This window comes from Panthera uncia, assembly GCF_023721935.1.
Source record: "Panthera uncia isolate 11264 chromosome B2 unlocalized genomic scaffold, Puncia_PCG_1.0 HiC_scaffold_24, whole genome shotgun sequence".
In the NCBI taxonomy this organism is placed as follows: Eukaryota; Metazoa; Chordata; class Mammalia; order Carnivora; family Felidae; genus Panthera; species Panthera uncia.
Genome location: NW_026057580.1, coordinates 64,073,746 through 64,099,071, shown reverse-complemented (window position 1 = coordinate 64,099,071; position 25,326 = coordinate 64,073,746). Strand labels below are relative to the sequence as shown.

Genomic DNA, 25,326 nt, shown 5'->3' with positions numbered 1-25,326 from the left:
CAAAGCAATCTACCCATGTAATGCAATCCCTATCAAAACAGCAACAGCATATTTCACAGAACTGGAAGAAACAATCCTAAAATTTGCATGGCAGTGCCTGTCTGGCTCAGTTGGGCCTTGATCTTAGGGTTGCGAGTCTGAGCCCCATGTTGGGCATAGAAATTACTTTAAAACAAAATCTTTTTAAAAATGTTAAAATTTGTATGGAACTACAAAAGACCCTGAATAGCCAAAGCAATCTTGAAAAAGAAAAGCTAAGTTAAGGCATCACAATCTGGACTTCAAGTTATATTACAAAGTTGTAGCAATCAAAACAGTATGGTACTAGCACAAAAATAGACACGTAAATCAATGGAGCAGAGTAGAGGACACAGAAATGGACCCTCAACTCTATGGTCACCTGATCTTCGATGAAGCAGGAAAGAGTATCCAATGGAAATTCCAAAAAGACATTCATTTCAACAAATGAAGTTGGGAAAACTTGAGAGCTACAAGCAAAAGAATGAAACTGGACCACTGTCTTATACACAAAAATAAACTCAAAATGTATTAAAGACCTAAATGTGACATGTGAAACCATAAAAATCCTAGCAGAAAGCACAGACAGTAATTTCACTGACATTGGCCATAGCAACTTTTTTCTAGGCTAGATCCCCTGAGGTAAGGGAAACAAAAGCAAAAATAAACTATTGGAACTACATCAGAATAAAAACCTTCTTCACAGCAAAGGAAACAATCAACAAAACTAAAAAGCAGCCTATGGAATGGGAGAAGATATTTGCAAATGACATATCCAATAAAGGGTTAGTATCCAAAATACCCAAAGTACTTATAAAACAACACCCAAAAAACCAAATAATCCAATTAAAAAATGAGCAGAAGATACGAACAGACATTTCTCCAAAAAAGACATACAGATGGCCAACAGACACATGAAAAGATGCTTAACATCATTCATTGCCAGGGAAATGCAAATCAAAACACCATGAGATATCCCCTCACACCTCTCAGAATGCCTAAAATCAAACCCAGAAAGACAAGTGTTGGTGGAGATGTAGAGAAAAAGGAATCCTCTTACACTGTTGGTAGGAATGTAAACTGGTGCAGCCACTCTGGAAAATAGTACAGGGGTTCTTCAAAAAGTTAAAAATAGAACTACCCCAGGATCCAACGATCACACTACTGGGTATTTACCTAAGGAATATAAAAACAGTAATTAAAAGGGATACATGCACCCCTATGTTTATATGCACCCCTGTTATTTACAATAGCCAAGATATGGAAGCAGCCCAAGTGTCCACTGATTGATGAATGGATCAAGAAGATGTGATATGTATGTATATAAAAGAATGAAATCTTGCCATTTGCAACAACATGGATAGAGCTAGAGAATATTAATGCTAAGTGAAATAAGTCAATCAGACAAAGACAGATACCATATGATTTCACACATATGTGGAATTTAAGAAATGAAACAAAGGAGCAAAGAGAAAAAAAAGAGGGAGATGAATCAAGAAAGAGACTCAACTACAGAGAACAAATTGATGGTTACCAGAAGGAAGGTGAGTGGGTGATGGGTGAAATACGTGATGGGGATTAAGGAGCGCACTTGTCATGATGAGTACTGGGTGATTAAAATAAAAACTTTTAAAAAAAGAATAAACCAGTTATTTTTAAAATGTTTACTGTTGGGGCGCCTGGGTGGCGCAGTCGGTTAAGCGTCCGACTTCAGCCAGGTCACGATCTCGCGGTCTGTGAGTTCGAGCCCCGCGTCAGGCTCTGGGCTGATGGCTCGGAGCCTGGAGCCTGTTTCAGATTCTGTGTCTCCCTCTCTCTCTGCCCGTCCCCCGTTCATGCTCTGTCTGTCTCTCTCTGTCCCAAAAATAAATAAAAAACGTTGAAAAAAAAAAATTAAAATGTTTACTGTTTGGGGCACCTGGGTGGCTCAGTCGTTAAATGTCTTACTTTGGCTCAGGTCATGATCTCACGGTTCGTGAGTTCAAGCCGCGCATCGGGCTCTGTGCTGACAGCCCAGAGCCTGGAGCCTGCTTCGGATTCTGTGTTTCCCTCTCTCTCTGCCCCTCCGCCACTCATGCTCTGACTCTCTCTCAAAAATAAACATTTGAAAAAAATTTTTTTAATTTTAATGTTTATTTTTGAGAGAGAGAGAGAGGCAGAAACAGAGCATGAGCAGTGGAGCGGCTTTATTTCTACTTTATTAACAGTTAGTTGTTGAATTTTGATTAGATGCATCCAAGTGTCATCACTATGAAAATGTCCAGATAGTGGACTGACCATGATTTTGGTTAAACTAATACAAGAAAATGACATTTAAAAGCCTAAAGAATTTGGTAAAGAATGAACAAGATATGATTATCAGGGTCAGTATTACATCTCCACTATTATGGTAGACATGGTTTAAACATGTCTCCTTTTTAGAAAAGTCATTCTTTATTTTCCTCTTAGATAAGATTTCTTTTATATTTAAGTAATTTTCATTCCTTTTTGAATATGGTGAATAAGGCACCATCTTAATATCACCTTCTGGCTTTTTATTCCCTGCCCTTTGCAAGCTGGCTCCTTAGGAACAGTGGGGTTTTTATATAATTACTATAAAGTTAAAATTGAATATTTAATATTTAAAATATTAAAATCGAATATTTTAGATCATGTACAATGTTTGAAGGTCTAAATAAATATTTGAAACATAAAACAAAACAAGAAATAAAACAGAGGCACCTGACTGGCTCAGTCAGTAGAGCATGTGACTCCTAATCTCAGCGTTGTAAATTTGAGTCCCACGTTAGGGGTAGAGATTACTTAAAAATAAAAAATTCTTAAACAAAAAATAGATAAAAAAACATGAGGAAGAAAACATTCCAAATCCCAATCTCTGAGAAACTCTGATATAGGTCTTCTATATTTATCAATTAGTACAATGTTTAAAATATAGTTAGATAACAGGTGCACTTGTATGTAACTACCTAAAGCAAGAGTGGGTTAAGTGTCCAACTCTTGGTTTCTGCTCAGGCCATGATCTCGAGGTTCGTGGGATCAAGCCCCGTGTCTGGCTCTGGGCTGTCACCACAAAGCCTGCTCGGGATTCTCTCTCTCCCTCTCTCTTTGTCCCTTCTTCCCTCTCTCTCTCTCTCTCTCTCTCTCTCTCTCTCTCTCAATAAATAAACTTTAAAAAATCTTGAAAAGAAAATATACTTAGATACAAAAAGAACTCTCAAACAAAAAAATTAGTACAAAAACATGAATTTCTTGAATTTCTTCTCATGAAAATAAAGTTGAAAAGTAGTTTGTACTACCAAATCACTAGTGCTATATATTGCAAAAATGAAGCAAGACATTTTAATTGAGTAAGCAGCGACTCAATGATAATGTGGTGAGCAAAGCAGATAGATTCCTGGTTCCCACTGGGCTCATATGTTGTAGCACAGAGGTCAGGGAGGCAGCAGCAGACAATTAAAATTTTAAAAAAACACATATTTTTATAATGTGATAAATGAATAAATGTTATGAAGAAACCTAAACCAGGGTCGGGCATAGAGGAAAGCAGGGGCCATTTCAGGTCTGGTGATCAGGAGAGGGCTCTGTGAGGACAGACCTAAGAGTAAGGCAGGAGCTGTGCGAGGACATGGGAAAGAAAAGCGCAGATACAGGGAAAGGGAAGGGCAGAGGCCATTCATTTCTGCATGCAGCATACCTGATTCTTAGCAACTATGGTGCAATCGGATCTGCACTATGGATTCTCCAAATACAGCAAAACCTTGGTTTGCTAGCATAATTCATTACAGAAACAAGCTTGTAATGCAAAGCACTTGTATATCAAAACAAATTTCCCCATAAGAAATCATAGAAACTCGGATGATTCGTTCCACAACTCAAAAACATTCATATAAAAATGATTAAAATACTGTAATATAACATAAAATAATAAATAAAATACAAAATATAAGGAAAAATAAACCTGCACTTACCTTTGAAAACCCTTGTGGCTGGTGTGAGGGAGATGAGAGGAGGTTTATTGTGTAGGATGACTTTCGCTATCACTGGCACAATCACTGCTATCTATTGGCTCAATGGAACCTTTTTCTTTTTGTGCAACTTTAACAAGGAACCTATCCAATGACCTAGAATGAAATCATACACCATGATTAAGTGGGATTTATTCCAGTAATGTAAGGATGGTTCACCATTTGCAAATCAATCAACGTGCTACATCACATTAACAAAATGAAAAGTAAAAATCATAAATATAGAAAAAGAATTTCATAAAAGTCAACATCCATTTGTGACAAAACCCTCAACAAAATGGGTATAGAGGAAACATACCTCAACAAAATAAAGGCTATATGTGACAAGCCCATGCCTAACATTATACTCAACAATGAAAAGCTTTTAGCTTAGAAAAGGAACAAGACAAGAATGCCTACTGTTGCCACTTTTATTCAACATACTATTGGAAGCTTTACCGAGAGCAAGTAGGCAAGAGAAAGAAACAAAAGTTACCCTAATCAGAAAGGAAGAAGTAAAACTGTCACTATTTGGGGCATCTGGGTGGCTCAGTCGGTTAAACATCTGACTTTGGCTCAGGTCATGATCTCGTGGTTCGTGAGTTCAAGCCCTGCCTCTGGCTCTGTGCTGATGGCTCAGAACCTGGAGCCTGCTTCGGATTCTGTGTCTCCCTCTCTCTCTCTGCCCCTCCCCCTGCTTACACTCTGTCTCTCTCTCTCTCTCTCTCTCTCTCTCTCTCTCAAAAATAAGTAAACATTAAAAAAAAAAAAACTGTCGGGGCGCCTGGGTGACTCAGTCGGCTATGTGTCTGACTTCAGCTCAGGTCATGATCTCACAGTTCGTGAGTTCAAGCCCCGTGTCAGGCTCTGTGCTGACAGCTTGGAGCCTGGAGCCTGCTTTGGATTCTGTGTCTCCCTCTCTCTCTTGGCCCCTCCCCAACTCATGCTCACACTCTGTCTCTGTCAAAAATAAATAAACTTAAAAATAAGTTTTTTTTTTAAATACCTGTCACTGTTTGCAGGTCACAGGATATTATATATAAAAAAAAACTCTAAAGATTCCACCAAAAAACTATTAGAACTAATAAATAAATTCATTAAAGTTGCAGAATACAAAATCAATATATAAAACTCTGTTGTATTTATACATTAATAACAAAATATTAGAAAGAGAAATTAAGAAAACAATCCCACTTACAACTGAATCAAAATGAATAAAATAACTAGGTACATATTTAACCAAAGAGGTGAAAGACCTCTATACACTGAAAACTATAAGACATTAATGAAAGAAACTGAAAAAGACACAAATAAATAGAAAGAAAATCTATGCTTATGAATTAGAAGAATGAATATGTTAAAATGTCCATACCACCCAAAGCAATGTACAAATATAGTGCAATTTCTATCAAAGTCCCAATGGCATTTTTCACAGAAATAGAATGTATAATCCTAAAATTTGTATGAAACTACAAAAGACCGTGAATATGATCTTGAAAAATCTTGGGAAAAAAAAAGAACAAAGCTAGAGGCATCATGATTTCAAACTATCTTACAAGGTTATAGTAATAAAAACAGTATGGTATTGGCCTAAAACCAGACAAGTGGATCAGTGAAACAAAATAGAGAGCCCAGAAATAAGCCCACATACCTATGGTCAATTAATTTATAACAAAGGAGCCAAGAATATACTATTGTATTGGGAAAACTGGACTGCCACATACAAAAGAATTAAACTGGACCACTTTTTTTATACCATACACAACAATTAAGACCTGAAACCATAAAACTCCTAGAAGAAAGCAGAGGCAGTAAGCTCCTTGACATTCTTGGCAGTGACTTTTTGGATTTGTAACCAAAAGCAAAGGCAACAAAAGCAAAAATAAAACAGTGGGACTAGATCAAACTAAAAAATCAATAACAGAACTACCATATGATCCAGAAATTTCACTTCTGAGTATTTATCTGAAGGCAATGAAAACACCAAAATATCTATGTTCCCCCATGTTTACTGCAGCATTATTTACAATAGCCAAGACATAGAAGCTACCTAAGTATGGATGCATACAGAAACTGTGGTGTATGTATACACACACAGGATTGTTTTTCCGTTACTGCTCAAGGTATCTTTCCACACTGCCATATATCATCACTCCAGTTTTATGGATGGAAAAACTCGCTTGTAGGAAAAGTAGACAGACATGAAATGTACATGTATATATACATACATATATACATACATGTGCACACACATACATAATGGAATATCAGCCCTTAAGACAGAAGAAAATCCTGCCATTTGTGACCACAGAGATGGAGGGCATTACGCTAAGTGAAATAAATCAAAGAAAGGCAAATACCATATGATCTCACCCATATGTAGAACCTAAAAAAAACCAAAACCAAAAACAAAAACGCCAAATTTATAGATATAAGAAAACAGATTGATGGTCACCAGAGGCAGGGGTGGAAAGGGTGGGAGAAATGGGTGAAACTGGTCAAAATGTACGTACAAACTTCTGCTTATAAAATAATTGTCATGGGCATGTCTTATACAGCATAATGACCATGGTTAATGAGACTGTATTGTATATGTGAAAGTTGCTAAAAAAGTAGATCTTAAAAGTTCTCATCACAAGAAAAAAATCTGTATCTATGTGTGTTAATAATATTAACTAGACTTATTATGGCAATCATTTCACAATATATACAAATATCAAATCATTATGCTGTACACCTGAACTTAATATAATCTTATGTGTCAATTATATCTCAATTTTTAAAAAACTAAGGAAATTTGAATAAAATATATTGGTTTTCATTAATAATAGTATATCACATTGGCTCATTAATTCTGATAAATATACCATACTATCATAAGATGTTAACATTAAGGGAAACTAGGTGTGGGGTATATAGGAACTCTCTATACTATCTTTGCAACTTTTCTATAAACCTAAATCTGTTCAAAAATAAGTTTATTTAAAAAGAAGTTGAAGAAAGTTTGCTCTTCTGATGAGTTAAACTGGGGCTTGTGATCTCCAGCTTCTGACTGATAGGGATTCCCCTTCTTCCATCCCGCACTGGTCTTTATAAATGGAAAAGCACTGGGTTTTTTTATTTGATCACTGTTTTTTAACTTTTGACCTTTAATTCTGAGTCTGTGGTCTGCTTTTCCTACAAATCAGTTTCTCCATCTATAAAACTGGACAGATGATAGATGGCAGTATGGTAAGACACCTTGAGCAATATCGAAAAAGCAATCCTGTGTTTGGGTATGTTAACCTATAAAAATGGGTTCTTACCAACACAGCCAAACATCTCTAACAGTGACAGGCAAATTGGCTGTCACTTATCTTCACGTGAAAGTCAAAATGGACCTGCTGGTGGATCGTTCCTTCAGAAGGCCTCATTAAACTCACCTTTAAAAAAGGAACTACCCTACCATACTGGCAATTTCTGAGACTTCTAGACAATGCTGGTACTTTATAAGACAGGCTAACAAGAAACTCTTGCAGAGCCCTATCAGGGTATCACTGGCTCATCTCTGAAGCACAAAACATTTCATCTCAGATGTTGTCAGAAAAGGTGAGTGGAAATACTCATCAAGTGACAATGAGAAAAAAAATGTTACACTAAAACTAAGAACTTTTTAAAAGAGTCTCTTTGTTTTTCTGCCTTGATGTAGCTTTACACATGGATTTATCTTTCATAAAAGAGGAAAGCACACAATCAATGACAGAAATGAAAAGTCATGCTGTCTACTTTTATCTCATTAGGAAACTATTTTCAGTGTTGTTTTGGCACCGCTAACATATGTTGAAATGGATTTGAATAATAAAGGTAAGATCTTTAGGAGACATCCTATTTTTATACTGAGGAATTTGGCTATCACACCAAGGTGTGTGTGTGTGTGTGTGTGTGTGTGTGTGTGTAATGAAGAGCAGTTATGACAGGGTCAGAAACCCATAAATTAACCTGAGATGATACATTGGCAAAAATAGACCTATATACATGTAAGCTTTCACTATTGGAGATGTTCACAACAAAATGGCCGGAAGTGTACACAAATGTCAGGAGGAATTAACACCATTTTCACCTGTAAGTTATCACCGTTTTGCTCTCTAGCGCCTAAACACTTTTCGTGTCTGGGGAATTCCCCTCCTTACAAGTTCAGGTCACAGGTGAAGGCCACCTCCCAGCATCCCAGCTAAAACTGCCAGATCATCACTCTCACAGCGTCATTTGCAGACACCTGCCCCAGACACTCTGTCCCCTTGACAGGGGACACGGAGAAGCTGGAACAGTAGGGTATTTTCTCCAGCAGCGGCAGGAGGAGTATTAGGGGCACCCAGTGTGGAGGGGCTGAGGGGCTACAGTGGCCTGACACCAGGGTCGCAGCGTTCTGTCCAATTTACACTCTGCAAGTCCATGTTCAGGGAACCAGTGGAAGTGTCCTCACTGGAACGACTTTGTAGTTTAATTTTAGGTGGCTAGGATACAGATGAATTGGGCTACCTGATTTCAACGGGGATACCAGAATCCAGCCCCCTTGGTGCTTCTGTGAGTTACCCCATACTCTCCCAATAAATTTCTTTTCTATTTAAGTCAAGGCGAGTTGGTTTATGTTTCTTGCAACAGCATCCTAACCGACAAGGGAACAGCTGCAGGCAATAGATTCCCAGAGAAATAGGGCTGAATCTGAGATTGATTACTTGGCCTGGTCAAGGTAAAAGGCAATAACAATTCAGCCATGATTGAAAGATTGGGGAGGGGGTGCTGGGCAACTGTGATGTCTCAGAAACTGCAGAGGTGAAACAATGCATTTCCTCGGTTCCCCCAGGGTCATGAGGGGGCACTCATGAAGTGCCCATTGAGTGGTATTGCCATAGATCAGTTTCTCAGCTTCAGCACTATTGACATTTGGGGCTGGATCATTCTTTATTGTGAGGGCTGTCCCGTGTGTGCATTGTAGGGTGTTTGGGAGCATCCTGGCTCTGCCCACAAGATGCCAGTAGTACCCCTTCCCACAGCTGTGACAAATAAAAATGTCTCCTGACATTGCCAAATGTCCCTTCAGGGGCAAAATCGTCCCCAGTTGAGAACCACCATCATAAAAGAGCATGAAAAAGTGGATGAATTAGGGGATGTTGGGGTGGACAGCTTGCTAAAGGAGAGTGACAATCCATAATTCTTAAATTCTTAGTTCAAGGGATGGAGAGAAGACCAGGGATGCCATCTGACTTTGTCAAAAACTCCTTTACTAGTTACAGCTGCCAGGCTATGAGAGCCAAAGGCCAATCTCACACTTGAGCCTTGCTCTGCCATGTGGCTTCCACCCCAGCAAAGCCAGTAGTGCCCAGAATGCTGCAAACAGGAAGCCATTTGGAACCTGAGGCAAGCTTCTTTTGAAGGACTTGCCTTCCCTGTTTCTGGGGGTGGGGGGAGCCCACAGACAGCCTTTAGCTGCCAGCCCTCTCTTGGAATTGCCTCAGCTGAAGAGGGTTTGCCTAAGGTCATGTCCCCTTCCAGGGGAAGTCCACATCCCATGACTGATGACACAGGGCTATAGATGTCCAGCTCCCTCACATCCCTCACATCAATCCACACTTTGTGTATTTAGCTGAGGAAGCCTTGACTGAGACTGCACTGCAGTCAGAGGTTAGCTGCTAAACTGGGCTCTCTGGAGAAGGGGGAAGCCCTGATTTATAACATTTGCCAATTTCCAAGCACACAAGTTCCAACATACCACTTGTCAGCCCAACTTCTCTCTCAGCCCCTTTCTACTTTCTTCCCTTCTCATCTAGAGGTGGTGATGCCAAGACCACGCCCTGTGTAAACTCTTGGACTCCAATGTCTGTCTCAGAGTCTGCTTCCAAGGAAATTCAACCTGGAACAAATGGCAACTCAGGAAGGTGGTGGACCCCCAGAAGGGAGAATAAGCTCCCATCAGAGAAAAGAGTTCACTGTTCAAACCATCAAGAGCCTTATTCATCACAGTAAGTTTTTTGGCACTTATTGCATAGGCAATGGGGAGATAGGGAAAGTTTTATCTAGGGCACTAACAACTTCTGATATATATTTGGGAAGGTTGTTCTGGAAGCAGAACACAGAATTAAATGGAGTGGCAAAAGACTGTTACAATAATCCACTTGGGACAGTGACAATGGGGATGGAGAGGAAAGCCAACAATAAATTGGGATGATTTAATAACTAATTAGATGTGATGGTGGGAAAGGGAGAAAGGAGTCAGAGTAAGGTTACTACTAGTTTGGGAGACTAGTTGGACTAGATCATGGCAGGTAATTTTAGGAAGGGGATACATTTCCAGCATGTTGAAATAAAGGTATGCCCACATGGATCATCAGGATGGAGATATTCAGAAAGGGTATATATATATATATATATATATATGCAATATAAACATATGTGTTATCTACTATAACATATCATATTACTTAATATTCATACACTGACTATCCCGAAACAAAGCTATATAAATACATACATTATAGCAGGATAAAAACAAATAAATGGATGAAAAACTCAGGTGAAAAGAATTAAGAGAGAGGTGAGGTTAATACACAAAAGTCAACAGACAGACCCTAAACAACAACTATAGATAGGCCACCAACTCTGCCCTGAACCTCCCAGTTGCAAAGTAGAGGGAAGTACAATTAAGCATATATTTCATTGAGACCCTAGGTTAAAAGCAAGTAAGCAAGTCCAGAGAACCACCCATTCCCAGGTATTGAGATCCAATGGGAAGCATCTTCCAGGACTAACCATCAGTTGGAGGCTTATAAGTAGATATGGAGATGTGGGAGTCAGGGGGTGTGGGTGGTGGTGATAACTGTAGGCACAAGGAGAGTGTATAACAGAAGGAAAAGGTCCAAGGATGGATCCCTAGGAACACTGACATTTAAGAGAAAAGCTGGAGAACCAGGGAAATGGAAAGAACAGAGAAAATTAAGCTCCCCAAGAAATCCCAGATATACAAATTGTAGATACAGAGTTTGAGAGTACTCACAAGTGTGTCTTATAATGTTACTGTTTTTCAATGACAATAGAAATCTTAGTCTTGAAACATACCAATGATAGCCTTCAAACGTTTGCCTGGGGTGGGGGTGGGAGAACACAACAGTCTTTTATCTTTTAGAAAATACAAATAAAAGCCACTGTCAAAACATAACCCAAAATGCAAAGGAATATTAGATTATATCAGTGAGGTCATGGTTATTATGATATGACTAAAGTAATGTAACAGGCAGTAGCAGAATTTCTCTATGACTTAAATAATAGTTTCTAGCTTAATTCTAATTTTAAAGTAAAAATTATAGTTTATGTTCACTTCAGAAATAACTGAGTCTTCAGAAAAGATATACATTTTTGAATAAAAAGTTTCTCCTAACATACTGTTTTAAGACTATACAAGAGTTTTTTGTTTTTTGGGTTTTTTTTGGTTTTTGGTTTTTGGTTGTTTTTTTGTTTTGGTTTGGGGGGTGGCGGGGAGGGTTGCCTTGCAAATCAATTTCTGTCTATATCCTACCATAACAAAACAATCCCTAGATTTACCTGGGGATTAGCTGATAAATAAAATGAGGTAATCTCTGCCCTGAGGAAATTTGAGACCTGCCTGCTCTCAGAGAAGGAAAGTTCCAGAAAGCCAGCTCAAGAGGTCACTGCAGGTGCTGCTTTCCTTGAGGGGTTTGGGAAGAGATGAAATACTACAACATGCAAAGAAATAATTAAATAGAAATTATGGAGTCCTTCTAATTAAAATAGTTTCTGATGTCTTCAATCAATGGAAATGTTGTGGAGAAAAATACACTATTTTATAACAGATTTTAAAAGGAAATAGAAAATAGGAGTAGTCTGTGCATCTTGTATGAGAAAAGAATGAACAGATGTAAAACAGGCAACCAGATGAAGAGCCCATTGAAGAGAACTGGATGATTAATACACTACAAACAGGCTGGGACAGCGTGATTTATCTCCATCTCAGAATGGAAGCCTACGATGCAGAAAATGAGGTTAAAATGAAAAATGTAGGAATCTTGACAAACAACAGGACAAGAGATAATCTATGTTTAAAAGAAGGGCATAAATTAAAATGAAGAACCAAAATTCTTGTAAGGAATCCAGGAATCTACTGACAAGTCTTGGCGAGTAAACAGAGTTGGAATTTTTCTTTAGAAAACTTGGGATTTTTCTCTAGCCTGAGACATACCATAGATCTAGAATGAAATGACCCACTGCCTTTCTTAATAAAATGATGACACTTTATTGGTGGCAAAGATTTTACAGAGAGGGCCAGGGCAGGGCAGGGAAGCCACTTGGATCTTTCTTTGTGCTTCCTGCAGAGGAATAATTTAGGGTTCCCAGAGAGATCACTGCACTCAGGTGATGAGTCATTGCAGAAATCAAATAAAAACAACCTAGAACCAGGCTTGAAATTTGACGGTATTCTAATATTATTAATAACCAAAATAAAAGATCAGTTACCACAGCTCTGACCTCTGATGTCCAAATGGGAAGAGTGTTCCAGAATTCAACGGTGTAACTTACTTGGGGAAAGCAGTGTTTTTCTATGCTTAAAAGGAAAAGTATCTCCACTTATCCTATTCCCACTTTCCAAGATCAAGGCCCCACACTTTCTGGAAGAAGTCATTAAACAGCTAAAATTTCATTATGGTAACAGTTTGTTAGCACAGCCCTTTTTTCTTTTTAAACCAGAGCAGTATCAGGTACTGATTCATGGCTTTTTATGTTTCGTTTTGGATTTTTTTTTGTAACATAAATTTTATTGAAGTGTATATATGGAATGTGCACACATAAAAAGTGGACAGCTCAATTAATTTTCACAAATTGAACACATCTATGTAACAAGCTTTCAGATAAAGAACTAGAACATGGTCAGACCCACAGAAGTCCCCTTGTGCCCATCCCAGTCACTCACCTTCTCTCAAGGGTCACAATCACTTTGAACTGTAACACAATAAACTTGTTTTGTCTGTTTTTGAACTTCATAGAAAGAGAACCACACAACTTCATATACTATTATGTTGAGCTTCTCTCATTCAACCTTGCTGGATTCATTTCTATAGTTGCCTGTGGTTCCAGTTTGTTCATTTTCATTACTGTGCACAATTTATATATCTATCCTACCACTGATTGATAGGTATTTGTTGGGTTTTTTTCTTCCATTTTTTTTAAATTTTATTTAAAATTTTTTATTTTTATTTTTTAAAATTTACATCCAAATTAGTTAGCATATAGTGCAACAATGATTTCAGGAGTAGATTCCTTAGTTCCCCTTACCCATTTAGCCCATTCCCCCTCCCACAGCCCCTCCAGTAACTCTCTGTTTGTTCTCCATATTTATGAGTTTCTTCTGTTTTGTCCCCCTCCCTGTTTTTATATTATTTTTGTTTCCCTTCCCTTATGTTCATCTGTTTTGTCTCTTAAAGTCCTCATATGAGTGAAGTCATAGAATTTTTGTCTTTCTCTGACTAATTGCACTTAGCATAATACCCTCCAGTTCCATCCATGTAGTTGCAAATGGCAAGATTTCATTCTTTTTGATTGCCGAGTAATACTCCATTGTGTGTGTGTGTGTGTGTGTGTGTGTGTGTGTGTGTGTGTGTATACCACATTTTCTTTATCCATTCATCCATCAATGGACATTTGGGCTCTTTCCATACTTTGGCTATTATTGATAGTGCTTCTATAAACATGGGGGTGCGTGTGTCCCTTCAAAACAGCACACCTGTATCCCATGGATAAATGCCTAATAGTGCAATTGCTGCGTCGTAGGGTAGTTCTATTTTTAGGTTTTTGAGGAACCTCCATACTGTTTTCCAGAGTAGCTGCACCAGCTTTCATTCCCATTTTTCTTCCATTTTTGGTAGGAAAAACACTGCTATGAATTCTTCTATGTATCTTTTTGGGAAACATGAGGAGTCATTTTGGATTTATTGGCTATATTTTTTATGATTTTGAATGGAACTTAAAACTATATCCTTTCGGCACACTGGGTGGCTCAATCAGTTAAGCATCCGACTTCGGCTCAGGTCATGATCTCACTGCTCATGAATTCAAGCCCCAGATCGGGCTCTGTGCTGACAGCTCAGAGCCTGAAGCCTGCTTTGGATTCTGTGTCTCCTTCTGTCCCTGCCCCTCCCCGACTCATGCTCTGTCTCTCTCTGTCTCTCAAAAATAAACAAATGTTTAAAAAAAATTTTTTTAAACTATATCTTTTCTCTCTTTTCAGTGTGTATTCCTTTATGAGATGGTGGTTAATACTTGAGAACATTTACTCTATGTATTTTATTAAAAATGTTTCCCTAACAGTGTTTCCAGTGATTGTCTTAGGACATGGCAAAGCCTTTAGCTCCTTGAACATGTTACTTAGTGCATGTTACAGGAATTTGACAGTGATCAAAGAAGATGCTAGTACAGACTTCTATTAATGGACATATGGCAGATGAGGTTCACGACCAATAAAAAGTACTGAATGATACTGCATTGTAATGCATTGACAAACTGGCTAGAATAGACTGCAAGGAACACTCAGGTCAAAAAACAAAAGGGGAGCATGCAGAGAGGAGGGAACACTGATGTGGCTTTCATCTTGCAGGTTTTTACTGAAGTGGGTGAACAGGAGCCTTGGTATGCACAGCCTTCTGGAGCTGGGGGGTGGGGACAGAGATAAAACCCAGGACCCAAACGGTATACCCTCATTGGAAGGATAAACTAGAAATATCCCCTGCCTCCCAGGAAATTGCAAAGATAACTGGCAATGAGTGGAAGAAGATGAAAAAAATTGTAATAAAAAATAACTCCATTTAGGGCACCTGGGTGGCTCAGTCAGTTGAGTATCTGACTTTAGCTCAGGTCATGATCTTGTGGCTCATGAGCTTGAGCCCCACATCAGGCTCATTGCTTTCAGTGCAGAGCCCACTGCAGATCCTCTGTCCCCCTCTCTCTACCTCTCCTCTGCGTGCACTCTCCCCAAAAGTAAATAAATACTAAAAAAAAAAAATAACTCCATATAGACCATAAAGTAAGTCTCAACAAGTTTCAAAGGAATGGTATCAGACAAACTCATAGCATAGAAACCAGCAACAAAATAATAACCAGGAATATCCTATATTTGAAAATAAAGAAATACACTTCTAAATAATTGCTCAAGGAAGAAATTATAACAAATTAGGCACCATTTTAAACTAAATAATAATGAAAATTCTATATATCAAAAATTTTGGCACGCAGCTAAAACAATGGAGAGATATATAACCTTTGCTGCATCTATTAGGAATGAAAAAAAAGGCCACATATTAGTGAATGAAGAATTCAACTTAAAAATTCAGTAAATGTAGGGTGCCTGGGTGCCTCAGTCAGTTAAGCATCCAACTTCAGCTCATGTCATGATCTCACGGCTTGTGGGTTTGAACCCCACGTCAAGCTCTGTGCTGACAGCTCAGAGCCTGGAGCCTGCTTTGGATTCTGTGTCTCTCTCTCTCTCTCTCTCTCTGCTCCTCCCCCTCCTCATGCTCTGTCTCTTTCAAAAGTAAATAAAACATTTTTAAAAATTTTAAGAAATTAGTGAAAGAATAGCAAGATAAATCCAGAAAAAAAAGATGGAGGTAAGAAATAATAGTGATAAAAGCAGAAATTAAAAATCAGAAAACAAATTAACAATAGTGAAAATTAACAAATACAGAAGTTGGTTCTTTAGTATGATTAATAAAATTGACAAACTTCTGCTAAGACTGATAAAGAAAAAAAGAGGCACAAATAAACAATAATAGGAATGAAAAAGGAGACATAACTATAGGTACTATAGACATAACAAAAGAGTATCATGAGTGACTGTATACCAACAAATTTTAAAACTTAGGTAAAATAGATTCCTAGAAAATGAAAACTTACCAAGACTGACTCAAAATAAATGAAATATCTGAATCCTCCTAAGGAAATTGACTTGATGGTCAAAACCTTCCTATATGAGAGATAACAACAGGTTCTTTTTCAAAGCCTCCATATTTTGGAGCAGTTTGTCACGCAGCATTAGGACAACACAACAATATCCATATCTGTGATAAAGGTCTCTAGGTAAATTGGAACACAAACTAGACACTGATATTAAGGAATTATGATTAATTTTATTAAAAAAATTTTTTTTAATGTGCATTTATTTTCGAGACAAAGAGAGACAGAGCATGAGCAGGGGAGGGGCAGAGAGAGAGAGGGAGACACAGAATCCGAACCAGGCTCCAGGCTCTGAGCCATCAGCACAGAGCCCAACATGGGGCTCAAACTCGTCAACCACGAGATCATGACCTGAGTCGAAGTCGGATGCTCAACCGACTGAGCCACCCAGGCGCCCCCTGGAATTATGATTAATTTTAGATCTGATTCTGGTATTATGTTTAAAGACAAGTCTTTATCTTTTAGAGGTACATTTTAAATTATTTATGGAGGAAATGATATGAAGGAATTTCCTTTAAAGTAATGAAATAGGTGGGGGTCATAAGACTGGCCGTATACTGATAGCTGATGAAGGTAGATGGAGGTACAGGGGTTCATGATATCCTTCTCTTCATTTTTGTATACACTTGACATTTTTCATAACAGAATTTTTTAAGTTCCCAGGGATGAAACCATAGCTTACATATATTTTTGTAAATATTATTTTGATCAATTTATTAGTTAATTAAAAGCATTTAAAAGTGAACTCAGCATTGCCAACATAAATTTGATACAACTTCTTAGATAACTTGGATCCCTCTTATATATATGTTTTAGGGAAAATACATGGTAGTTTTATCTTTGTACACACTTCAAATATTTTTTAGACTAAAACATCCATAACTAATCATTTTCCTTGTGTGAAAAACACCAAACCCCCCTATCTTCTTGCTCAGTCTGAATCCTTACGTCCAAACTCAGCCTCTTTCTAGGATACCAATACTAACAGCAATTTCTGGTCTCAATTTCCCCACTATATACCCCCTGGAATGCATGCCACTCCCTTCAGAACAGGGACCTCTTTATAGCTACTTTGTATGCATGGTCCTAGCAGAGTACCCAGCTCATGGTTCATGGTCAATAAATAGCAGGGTTCTGTACTCCATTTTGCCAGCTCCCACTTCCCTCACTGGATTATGGTAAGGCTGAAAACAGATGAAAATCAAAGCCTTGGGAACTGAATGTCTAATTGGTCTAGATCCTCTGCTCCAGGTAGAAAGCAGACAGTTCTCACATTTTAAGAGAGGCTCCTTTGAATGGAGGGGGCAGCTCCTTCCCTCACTCACTCCACTACCACAAGCAAATGGAATGTTTCCTTGTTCCCTCACTCACTGGATGCCTTTCCCAGCACGGGGTGGAGAGGCTAGAGCCAAAGGAGGGCAAAGCACACCCAGAAACATGGCTGTTTCTGTAGGGACACATACATTACTCGGAGCACATTTTGATATAAACTCTGTCACTTCAGTGAATTCAGATGGGGCATGGTGATCTCCTATGAGGGAGCCCCATCATGTCTAAAGGGCACAAAATAATGGGGGGTTTCCTGTGTGGCCTCACCCAACTTAAGGTATCTCTGTTTGTTTTGTTTTGTTGAGAGAGAGAGAGAGAGAGAGAATATGAGCAGGGATGAAGGGCAGAGGGAGAAAGAGAGAATCTACGGTCAGTGTGGAGCCCAACGTGGGGCTTGATCCCATGACCCTGGGGTCATGGCCTGAGCCAAAATCAAGAGTCAGATGCTCAACCTACTGAGCCACCCAGGTGCTCCTAAGGTATCTTCTTAAGTAGCTCAAGTACTAACCAGAAATCCTACAAATCTCAATTTCCCTCATTCCTTTGTTCTTGACATGGTAAAAAAAATTTGAGAAAAGCTTTTATTTATTTTTTTTTAATTTCTGCCTCTTTTGCCCTTCCATATTTAAGACAAAACAACATAATGGATTATTATGCTTCAGGAAGGCACGAAATAGTTTCAGTTAAATTCGAGATTGGTACTTAACATGTCAATTCAATATTTTAAATTGATTTCTGTGCAGATCAAGAAAGAAAAAAAGAGTTTTGGGGATGAATCCCAAAGGAGCTGAATAACCAGCCATTCTGTGTGGATTTTTTTTTTTAAGCCACAATTGAGAGGTAGTCTACATAATCCTGTTTTTTAGCCATTGAGATGAATTCTCCTGACTTTTCCTTTGTCTGATCCAAACTTGTTTTTCTATATGGTATAAGCAGAATTAACTCAAGAGTTTCACACCCAGGACCATCTGAAGGATAATTTTACATTTGAGTATCTTCTTGAGCCCCTACTTCACTTGTTTCCTTCCTGCAGCTGTCACAAACTCTACCTGTCATGCCCTCCTGTTGTGACTCTGGCCCAGTTCTCTTGTCCCTCCTAGAACATAACTGTACCTTTTACTCAACCTTACTCCACAGGAACAAATAATGCACCCTTGTACCTAAGAATTAATATAGCTTCCCGAGAGGAGCTGTCCACTCTAGTCCCAAAGATCAACTGACTATTTATTTATTTGTTTATTTATTTATTTACTTATTTATTTATTTTGAAGTTTATTTATTTATTGTGTGTGTGTGTGTGTGTGTGAGTGAGAGAGCGAGAGAGAGATAGAAAGAGAGCTTATGAGAGGGGCAGGGGCAAAGAGAGAGAGAGAGAGAGAGAGAGAGAGAGAGAGAGAGAAACTCAAGCAGGCTCTGCACTGCCAGCACAGAGCTGGATGCGGGGCTCAAACCCATGAACTGTAAGATCATGACCTGAGCAGAATAAGCCATCCAGGTACCTCTATTTTTTGTTTTCTTTTGAGAGAGAGAGAGAGAGAGCAGGGCAGGGGCAGAGGGAAAGAGAAGGAATCTCAAGCAAACTCCATGCCCAGCACAGAGCCTGATGTGGGGCTCGATCCCACAACCATGAGATCATGACCTGAGGCGAAATCAAGAGTTGAACAGTCAACCGACTGAGCCACCAGGCGCCCTGCAATGTACTCTTTAAGCCAATAATCCTAATTCATCAGGATATTCATGCACCATATGTACTTGATAAAATTTACCTTGCTGGAAGACTTCTCTTCTAGGAATGTGTCATAGGGCCACACGCATGTTGACAAGTTCTGTTTTCTTTTGCTCCATAAGAAACTGGGGTTTCCTGAAAGACTGCAAGGAGGAACAACCTTCCTCACCACCCCTCACCACCCATTTTTGCTCTCTAAGTCTCCTGTGTCAGCTCAGTGCTAGCAGAGAAGTGCCACTGCCCGTCTGCACACCTGAAAACCAGATGTGACTCGTGTCTGTGTGCCTCCAAGATGGAGGGGAAATGGGAACAACGTTGAACTGTGGATCGGTTCACTTGTGCTTCCTTCTCTCAAACATCCATTTTGGTTAGTGAACATAATGAAGAAATTCATATGGCCTGAAATGGTGTGTGAATGTGCATATGTCTCTGGGTGTGTTATTTTGGTAATTTAGAAAAAAAAAAACGTATGTGAAAGATGAACCAGGAAGAGCCTGGAACTGCTGTCCTCTAACTAGTTTCCCTGTTGCATTAAACATCTATTACCATCATGTACTTGTTGTGGGCCACGGGATTCAAAAGCAAAACATGCATAACACAGACTAATACAGCCCTTCCCCGGATTCCAGAGAACAGCTTGTGGCGATGCTCTGTTTCATCAAAGGAAGCCCTGCTTTGCTGCAAGAATGGCTTTTGTTCATTCTTCTAATGAATTAGTTGTATTAATATGCCAGAAAGAGAACAACAATCTGGGGACGATTTCTATAAAGCTCGATGTTTCATCCAAATGTGATTAACCTCGAGCCAAAAATTTTTGCCCCTGCAACTGTGAAATAACTCAGAGCCAGAGGCTGAGTTGATCAGAGCTAATCTTTTGTCCACATTTGAAGAAAGGTGTCACCTGATTTTCCTTTCTGCATAATAGCGTTGGAGAGAACCATAAATAAACCTCTTGGTCTCTTGTTTTGTTTTTATTTTTTCAGTTTGAAGGTATTTTTTAGTGAGAATCACACAATGGAATCTGCCAGATTAGAGATTAATTTGGAGATGCAGGATACTTAGAGGGGGGCATCAACAATTATGCAAATTTTGTAACAAAAGAGGTATTAGATACATATTAGACACCAACCTTTAAAGTCACAGCATAGCAAGCCAGAGGCTATAAACATAGCCTGGCTTTTATCTATTCTTTGGGAAGCAGCAGAGGATTGCAGTAAAATATACATACTTTGGCATCAGAATGATTCAAGGTTTTTACAATGCCGCCATCACTTTAGGCTACATTGGGAACTGAAGCAATCTGCTGGAGACTCTCTATGCCCCAATTTCTCATCAACATAGAAGGATCAAGATACCTACCAACCTCATTGAGAACCTGAATGAGATAGTTTAAGTAAAGCTCCTAGCACAAAGTTGAGTACCCACCAAGTGGTCGCTATTCCTACTGGCTGCTTAACTAATTCCATGCACATTGTAACTATGCTGGAAGTGATAATGAAGATTATGCAGCAAATTGGAGGAAACAATAAGAGTTTATCCATTTGAATTAGCCGTAACTCAAAGTGTTAATACGTGAATCTTCTCCATAATTCACACTGCCTTATCCATGTATGCTTAGTAGATGATTAAAAACAAAACAAAACAAACAAACAAACAAAAAAGCCACTTAGTGCATCTGAGACAGCTGATGTCCAGGAAGCTTTCTGAACGCATGATGATTTGACTACAGCAAGCTGACTCGGAAAGTGGCAAAACAACTCAGTGTTTGGGTATGGAACATAGTTTCTATTCTAAATATCTTAATCCTTTAAACCTCAGTTTCTTCACCAGCCACAGTTTCAGATGCAGGGAGTCAGGAAGGCAATTGCTTGCCGCTTCCTGCTTCTCCACTAAGTGGTGGAGCTGGGATTAAAAGATGAATCTTTTTGACACCCAAGTATGTGCATTTAACTACTGTACTATGCTGCTTCCCCAGGTTAGGGATAAAGTCAGGGCTGTGCCAGAAGTTCCCAGCCAGCAACACTAGAGAGAAGCAATGTGGTACAGGGGCGAAAGGTGTGGCCTGCTAGAACCCACTGCCCAAGAGGGTTGAATCCAGCCCTGCCACATGTGCTATAAAACCTTTGGAAAACTACTTAATCTCTGTGCCTGAGCTTCCTTCTCTGGAAAGTGAGGATGGAAACAATACTTGCTCATAAATTCATAGGAGGATTAAATACCCCAATATATGCAATCTGCTTAGAGTAGCATCTGTCCTATAATAGCAGTTGCTACCTGTTATTTATCTTGACGGACATATGGGAAAGATCCTAACTTTTGTTTCCTTCTTCGTTTGTTTGTTATTAGATCTCAGGGACATTGACTCATTTGCAACAAACTTTTTACTTTGTCCTAAAAATCTGGGGATATGCCTTTTATCTCTTATGCATTCACTACTTCAAACACGGCTCATATTTATTTTTTTTCTTCCTATTTCACAGGGATTTCTGGGGATTAAAGGAGATATTTCTAAATCAAGTTATCCCTCCTTGAAGACTGTAAGTGTTATCTTTGGGGCAATGGTTTCAAAATCACTAAGGCTTAAAAAAAATGGGTCATCGCAACTTTTTGTAAACTGCTGAGAACTGTGCAATTGTAAAGTAAGCTCTTTTCTTTAATGTTTGTTTGTTTATTTATTTATTTAGACAGCACAAGCAGGGGAGGGGAAGAGAGAGAGAGAGAGAGAGAGAAAGAATCCCAAGAAGGCTCTGTGCTGTCAGCACAGAGCGATGTGGGCCTCAAACTCACAAACTGTGAGATCATGACCTGAGCCGAAATCAAGAGTCAGACGCTTAATTGAATGAGCCCCCCAGACACCCCTGTAAGGTAAGCTCTTAGCTGGGGAAGTTGGATCTTATCATGGAGCTTGACTTTAAAGTCAGCATTTAAGGTGAAAAGATAGAGATAGTTAAAATTATTCTTGAACATATCTCAATATACAGGACAGTTCTGTTTTTGTTTTTCAGTAACTCCACTATAGTTTTTTCCCAGGCTCTAGAACAGATCACATTTCTTCTGTTGAAAACCAGATAAAATAACTGGTTTGTATTTAAGTCAGTTTTGTATAAAAAACATGTACAACATAAACCAAGCACTTTACATATACTGTCTCATTTACTCCTCACAGTTAACCTTAGGAAGTATTAGTAATTCCTTTTTGCCTGTGAAAAACTGAGGCAAAGCAAAGTAAATGACTTGCCGATGGACACCAGCAGGTAAGACTGTGAAACTGAATTTTACTCTCAGTTCCCATGAATCCAGAAGCCCCTATTTTCCCTCTACATGTTCTCTCTGCCTAGAATCACTCTTGCATGGCAGTGAAGGAGACAAATTGTCCTTTACTCTGCTCAAGACTACTTAGCATCTCTTAGAGGAAACACTGCATTTGGATCTCCTCAACTTGAACTGAATACAAAGAAGCTGGAGGAAATCCAAAGACTAAGGAACTGGTTTGAAAAAAGTCCCAGGAGGGCTTCGGTTTAAGAGTGGAAAGATTTAGGAAGGGATAGAAAGGACATTACTGATTCCACTGGGTTTTAGAGACAAATAACTCATGCAGGGAAGCCAAGGAGGAATCAGCCGGGACATCTATGTAGCTTGGTGGCAGCCCTCCTTGAAGACAGGGCTGCATGGGGGCCTCCTGAGCTCTGTTCCATCTCATGGTTCTAGGAATCCACTGGGAGCATGACTAAGAGCTGTAGGAGAGTCTGAGAGGTTTTTGGCAGAGGCTAGCTACAGATATCACTCAGCCGATTCCTGGAATGCTGTTCTGAAGGGGAACCAGACATTACTGTCTTCCTCTCATTTAATGATGGAGAAATGAGACTCAGACACTCATTTCAAGGGAAAGTGACTATTCTACAGGCAGCCCCATGGATACCAGCCTAATGTACTGGTTTCCTGTGCAGGGCTTCAAGAACATCAGTGAGAGTACCCACACCTACCCTCCAGTCCTGGACGAAGTATATAAGGCACACCTCGTAAGCCCCTACCTGTCTGAGGAAGGTCAGCAGGGCACAATCAGAGGAATGTTCCCCAGGGCTGGTCCCATCTACCTGAGGCCACCAGAGCAGCTCCTCACCTTTGTATAAATGGGCCTGTAAAAGAGACCATTTACTCAAATTGCTGGACCACAATAAAGGCAAGATCCTTTCTTCTTCTTCTTTTTTTAAATGTTTATTTATTTTTGAAAGAGAGAGAGAGACAGAACATGAGCAGGGGAGGGGCACAGAGAGAGGGAGACACAGAATCCAAAGCAGGCTCCAGGCTCTGCACCGTCAGCACAGAGCCTGATGCGGGGCTTGAACCCACAAACCACGAGATGATGACCTGAGCTGAAGTCAGATGCTTAACCGACTGAGCCACCCAGGCTCCCCAGGATCCTTTCTTGTGGTCTTGTCCTTTCTAAAGGGTTCTTTCCCTTTTCGTTGCTTTTTTTTTCAGATTATACATACGATATACTTAATACAAAAAAGAAAAAAAAGCAGAAAAGTGTACAAAATAAGATAAACACTATAAAGAAGACCATATATTTGCTACATATATCTTTCTTTACAAAACTTAGATATATAACAGTTTGCGACATGGATAAGAGCGGGAGTGGTAATGATGAAGTAGCTGGCGTGCGAGATGCTGTGCTATGGGCTTGAGTTGCATCATCTCACTTAATGAAAGCAATCCTGGACAGGAAATCCTTGACACTTTCTCCAGGTCCAATCCAGTATGGCACTTTAAAGGAGTCAGATTTTTTCCCCCTTTCTTTAGCAAAACAAAAGAAAAAGAAAAAAGAAAGAAAGGAAAAAAAAGCCAAAAAAAAAAAATCTCATGATACACTACATCGAAATGAGCTAGATCAGTTTATCATCTTAATGACAGCCTCAGAGGTATGGTTAATATTAAAATCTAAGAACAGGGCGCCTGGGTGGCTCAGTTGGTTAAGCATCTGACTTTGGCTCAGGTCATGATCTCATGGTTCATGAGCTTGAGCCCTGCATCGGGTGAGCCCATGCCCCACTTTGGGCAAGCACTGCTTCTCTCTCTCTCTCTCTCCCTCTCTCTCATTCTGTCTCTCTCTCTCTCTCTCTGTGCCCCTTGCTCACTTGCACCCCCCTCAAAAAAACAAACAAAACATAACACAACAAAACAAAACCTAAGAAGAAAAGAACAAAAATTAACATGAATGATAAGCCCTGGATCTGTAAGATCCCTCTAGCCTCTGCTAATCTGAAAATTCAACAATGGCCCACCACACCTAATCACCAGGCCAATGGAGAATATATCAGTCTAATTTCAGAACTGTTTATAGAGTTTGTGCTTCAGTCCCACTTAATTTGGATGACCTTCTGGGAAGGTCTGCTGTTCTTTATCATTCTGCAATTGTTAGTCCTGTAATTGCGTTTTTTTTTTTAAGGTTTATTTATTTATTTTGAGAGAGAGAGTGCACACTGGGGAGGGAGTGGGAGAATCCTAAGCAGGCTCTGTGTGTTCCAGGGGGGCTCAATCTCATGAAGCGTGAGATTGTGACCTGAGCTGAAATCAAGAGTGGGATGCCCTCGGATGGCCCACCCATGTGCCCCATGGTTGTGTCATGATTAAACATGCCAATATAAACATTTTACTAAACTTTATGAAAGTATAATAAGAAAGACCCACACACCTAAACAATAAAGTTTTCATCTATAATTTCTTTAGTTTCTTTAATCAGCTCCATAATGACAGTCTAGATCAAACTGTAACCTTTACAGCAATAAGTTTCACTTACCGTTTAAAAAGTAACTGTTGTTCATTTATATCCTTAATTTCTTGATTTTAGGTCTTCTTCAGGAAAAAACTTACATAATGATAATGATGGCATATTCTTAATGAGGCATAAGGATATATCCTGAAATGAGGAGTAAAACTTTGAAAATTGCCTGGGCCTCACTGGGACATGCAGAAGTTCACTGTTCATGTCTCAGGAAATATCTCAAGGTGGAAATTCTAAACTAACCAGAGCCTCTCCAGGTATCAGTGTTCAGTAAACTTGTAAGAATCTTGAATGCCTCAAAGATCCCCAATCTCCTCCAAGCAGGTATTCCCACTACGAAACACAGAGACTAAGGGCTTCTGGGTGGAAAAATGTTCAGACTTCTTCGACAAGATGTGACCTTCGCCTAAAAGCTGGAGTGTTCAAATCTCTCAAGGAACTGACTCCAGCAGCATGTTCAAACAGAGATG

General features: G+C 39.3%; 1 long non-coding RNA gene across 1 annotated transcript; it reads right to left on the bottom strand.

Moving 5' to 3' along the window:
- Positions 1-1,917: 1,917 nt before the first annotated feature.
- Positions 1,918-25,326, bottom strand: LOC125938750 (uncharacterized). The gene is made up of 3 exons (XR_007462803.1): positions 24,872-25,326; positions 23,103-23,207; positions 1,918-4,139 (listed from the first exon to the last, which is right to left on the bottom strand). It is a non-coding gene; the product is annotated as an uncharacterized LOC125938750 (long non-coding RNA).